Genomic DNA, 5,664 nt, shown 5'->3' with positions numbered 1-5,664 from the left:
CTATAAAGGCCCACATAGAGCTATGTAAAAATTTATGAAAAGAGATGGGCTCTGATCAATATACTAAAGTTAGACTAAAAATATTTTTTATTATATATTATTATTACAAGGTTAAAAACTTATATCAAATAAATATAAATTATATATATACATATATACACACACACACACACACACACATTTACATAAATACGTAAATATATACATATATGCATATAAACATGCACACACACACACACACACACACACACACACACACACACACACACACACACACACACATATTGTGTGTATATATATATGCATGCGATATTTTTAAAGTAAAAATTAGACAGCATATGTAATTTAAAAGTAAATATTCTATCTAACAGTCTATCACAAATTATGAGTGAGAAGCTAGACAACAATAACTTCCAAGCATGGAAGCTCACAAGGGATGATCAATTTCCTTTTAGTAGGAAAAGAATATTGTACGGAGTCGAAGATTGCTGAAGAAAATCTGACCCCACAACAGATGCAAGTATATAAAGCATGGCATGAAATATCCAAACAAGTGTTATATTGGTTATCTATGACTCATGAGTGTGTATATTCTATGATTGTGTATATAATACAAGATGCACAAATGCCCAAGGAGGCTTGGGATACCTTGGTGAAGATGTACAACACAAACACCCAAGTTGAAAAGATGCAGCCTAAAGCAAGATCCACATAATGTGATCAAAGAAAATAAGAGTATAAATGATACTCAATGAATGTTAAAGGACTTGCAAATGCCTTTGCTTCTATTGAATCACTAATAGATGATGATGATATGGTTTTGGTGACCTTGAATGGTCTTAGCAGGAATATAGCCAGTTTCAGACCTCCATTGGAGTTCAAATAAACTTTCCTAATTTTTAGGAATTGATTTCTGTAAAGTTCCATTGTCTATGTAGAGGATGGAAAAATAAATTACTTGATAGGCATACTTCATGTTCCAAATATAACAAAGAACCTGGTTTCTTTTAGATAGATGGTTGAGCAGGGTTTGCAAGTGAGGTTCAATCCTCAAAGATGTTTTAAGGAAGACTTCAAAAATCAATGCCGCTTGGCTCTAAAGGGTAGCATAAATGGTAGGATGTTTACTTTAGTGGATATGGATATGCCTGAGGTGAAGGTACCCATGTTCGCACATGATGGGATAGGTGTCATTATAGATATTGACATATGGGAAAAGTGAATTGGTTATGTGAATAAAGTCTATGCAATTCTAAAATATTGTTGTAGGTTTGCTAAAGTTTAAAGTTGATGGTATGCACAAAGTATGTGAAGTAGGCCAATCATGTTTTCCCATATAAAAGCACGTCAATATAAGGCCATTGGATGTTATACATTTGGATGTATGGGGACCAACCAAGACTGTAACAATCATAGGTTTCAGGCATTATGTTACATTCATTGATGATGATCACACTAAGAAAGTGTGGGTTTATTTCATGAAGGACAGAATTTAGGTGTTTGCTCACTTTTAGAGATTTAAAGCCTTGTTCTAGAAGGAAAAGGGCATGCAAATATAATGCCTTAGATTAGATGGTGGTGGGGGAGAGTATTTCTACAATGAGTTAAGTGATTTCTTAAGCAAGCAAGGAACCAAGATAGTTCACATGAAGATACACTCCACAACAAAATGGTGTTGTAAAAAGAAAAAATAGGCACATTGCAGAAGTGGCACATACCTTGATGTCTGAAAAGAATTTACTAGATTATTTTGGGATAGAAGTAGTAGTAAATGTTATTTATATTATGAATAGGATCCCCACTTAAGTTGTTCATGGACGCATAAATAGAAGTTTATAGGCATAAAATCACATTTTGTGCCTTACTTTTGAAAGTATTTGGGTGTATTGCATATGTGTATGTTCCCGATGAAGTAAGAACAAAGAACTAGATCCAAAATGTATTCATGGGGGAGCTTCTTCCTTAGTGGATTTGGAGTGAGAGGATTTCTTTTGTTTGACATACTAGCTTCTTAGGGAACCTACGATGTTCTTGGAGTGGGAGGTTTTCTTTTGTTTGACATATTGGATTCTTGGGGAACCTCGGTGTTTTTGGAGTGGGAATACATAATATCTTCCTTAGTGGCTTTCTTTTGTTTGACCTAATGGCTTCTTGGGGAACCTGCGATGTTTCTAGAGTGGGAAGACATAATATCTTCCTTGGTGGCTTTGTCTCTTTAGTCTTTAAATTGTTTCTTGAGTTTGGTAAAGTCCATAATAGAAATGTATATTTGGATCCTCTTGATGATGACAAGCATGTCATCCTTTGCTCCCAATTCACTTCACAACCCATTGCTGAAATCCAAATCCTTCCTAGCAGCATCTCTTCTTCCATGGCACCTGCAGCAAGCATGATAAAAACCCTACACGACCAAGAGTTATTTCTGGTAAAAATATTAACTTTTAAACTTCCCAAATCTTGTATTGTTCCTACATGCACACTTTTGACTATGGCTACAATCAACTCTATCTTTGGTTAATTGAGCTTCACCCATACGAGAGTAAGCTGTGACTTATTCCCAAGTCAATCATAGCAATGTGAATTGTTGTTATTCCCTCAATAGAGAGTCCAACTTTGAAATGAGTAGGCTCTATCTCAAGGTTATCATTTTTTATTAGGGTTTCAATCAGGGCTAGAGTAGCCATGTTCACCCTTAGTGTTAGCCCTTTTTGTTTTTCCTTAGCTTTGGTAGCCCTTGCCTTAGCCTCCTCTTATGCCTCTTTCTTGAGTCACTCTTTTCTCGTTTTTTTTCTACGACAACTAGTCCATCATATTTTAGGTTAAGGGTCCATAATATTTTTTTATCTTACTATGATTCATGCCTTGCATCTATATTCCATCAATGGTTTTAATGTGAGCCGCACCTTGCGAGGTAGCTCTACAACCCTAAATGGACCTAGCCCTCTATATTTTAGTTTATTTCTTAGAACCGACTCCCATACTTGACTACACACACACACACACACACACACACACACACACACACACACACACACATACATACATACATACATATACATATATATGTATGTATGTATTTATATATGTGTATATATATATATATATATATATATATATATATATATATATGCACACATACATACATGCATATAGCTCCTTTGTTTTTCGGGTTTTGGTCAAACCACCTTTGGCATCTAAGCTTTTCTACAATCATCCCATGGAGAGAAAAAACTCTAGTCTCGTTCGAGTTTCTCTAACTTAATCAGGATTTTGGCTAGAGCATTCTCCCCAAGACATTGCTATCCTCAAGGTTGGCCGCACTAGATATTTCATAGGCATCACTACCTCAATCCTATAGTTTGTCCTATGGTGGCCACTTTATAGGTAGTTATATAGGTCCACATTGTTGCTGTCAACTTGTGCTCCCAACCGTTTTATGACTAACTTCTATAGTTTTGGTCAGGATACTATAGAGAGGACTTAGTACTTTCCACCTGTCCATTAGCTTTGTTAGTACTTTCCACTTGGCCATTAGCTTGGGGTTAGTACGATGATGATTTTTATTGCACCACCAAGAATCCCATCAATAGATGTTCAATGACTTCATTAATTAAATGGGAGCCTTTATTGCCAACCAATTTAAGGGGACACCCAAATCTTGATATGACGTGCTTGTATAAGAATTTGGAAATTGTATGAGCATTTGCCATCTATGTGGCTTTTGCTTTAGGCCCACTTAGTGAAATAGTCGATGGTGGTAATAATTATATATCTATACATGTTGTGAACCTTTTCTTATCATGATAGCAAGGTCAAGCTCCATTATTATCAATAACTACTAGTAGCTAGCCAATTCTCCTAGTCATGTAAGGTTTGTTGACAAGATACACCAAATCTTGATGATCCATAAAGAATACAAACTTATTGCGAGTAGGATAGTGTCTATACTTCTTGATAGCATATACCATGGCTAATCCTTCCCTCTCTGTTGTGGTGTAGTTCATTTAAGCTTTATTAAGTTGTCGACGTATAAAGCGTATGGGATAGTCTAATTTATGCTCCCTTAGTTATGCCAAAACACACCTAATTGCACAGTTTGAGGCATCAATGTGCACGTGAATACTGGCCTCGGGTCTTTGCTCGGGCTTGCCAGGTTAATGCATGAAATCCAACTTCTATGGAATTAACACTTTTATATAAAAGAAAAATCCTTTTATGCATCTATTTATGCATAAAATCAATATTAGTGAAAGTAACACTTTTACAATTAAAAAAAATCTTTCATGCATCATTTTATGCATAAAAATCCATTTTAATGAAAGTAACACTTTTATCATAAAAATATTCTTTTATGCATCTATTTATGCATAATATCCATTTTGATGAAAGTAACACTTTTATAATTAAAAAAATTCTTTTATGCATCTATTTATGCATAAAAATCAATTTTGATGAAAGTAACACTTTTATAATAAAAAAATATTCTTTTATGCATCTATTTATGCATAAAAATCCATTTTGATGAAAGTAACACTTTTAGAATAAAAAATATTCTTTTATGCATCTATTTATGCAAAAAAAATCCATTTTGATGAAATTAACACTTTTAGAATAAAAAATATTCTTTTATGCATCTATTTATGCATAAAAATCCATTTTGATGAAATTAACACTTTTAGAATAAAAAATATTCTTTTATGCATCATTTTATGCATAAAAATCCATTTTGATGAAAGTAATACTTTTAGAATAAAAATATTCTTTTATGCATCATTTTATGCATAAAAATCCATTTTGATGAAAGTAACACTTTTGTAATAAAAAAATAATCAATATGCATCTTTCTATGCATAGAATTTAATTCTAATGAAAATCACTCTTTTATAATTAAAAAATAATCAATATGCATCTTTCTATGTATAGAACTTAATTCTGTTGAAAATCACTCTTTTATAATAAAAAATAATTAATATGCATCTTTCTATGCATAGAACTTATTTCTATTGAAAATCACTTTTTATTAATAAAAAATAATCAATATGCATATTTCTATGCATATAATTTAATTCTATTGAAAATCACTCTTTTATGATTAAAAAAATAATCAATATGCATCTTTCTATGCATGAATGAAAATGACACTTTTAGAATACACAAACGATGGGGATTAATCTTTTTGATTAATAAAAGATAAAATTTATTTCACAAATTTTTAGAAAATTTTGCCATAACCTCCTTTGTATGGCCGACCATTATTTAATTTTTCTAACCTTAATCTACTTAGGAATTATCCCCAATTGGTTTAAAGCATTCTAAACTAATCAATTTTCACTTTTAAGAGAGAAATAATATGAAAAGTTTAATTCCAACAATTAGATCACTTAACTAGGATAAAGAAGGGCTAATTTTAAGAATGAGAGAGAGGGAAAGCCTTTCCAAGAAGGCATAGCATCTGTTTATCATTTTAAGAAAACAAACAATTTAGAAAACCATTAAAAGAATAAGAAAAAGTAAGATTTCTTACTTACATGAAATTCTGGGAGCTTTCCTTTGGCTTGATGGTTTGAGGGATCAACTCTTGTTTGCAACAAGAGTGGCCACCAAATCTTTAGAAGAGGGAATGGTCAAAAACTAGTGAATTATTAAGAAATTCACAGTTCTTGG

The sequence above is a fragment of the Cibotium barometz genome, chromosome 10 (assembly GCF_041138505.1).
Source record: "Cibotium barometz isolate CiBa-2024 chromosome 10, ASM4113850v1, whole genome shotgun sequence".
Lineage (NCBI taxonomy): Eukaryota > Viridiplantae > Streptophyta > Polypodiopsida > Cyatheales > Cibotiaceae > Cibotium > Cibotium barometz.
The sequence above is the reverse complement of the archived record's forward strand: the minus strand, read 5'-3'. Positions refer to the sequence as shown.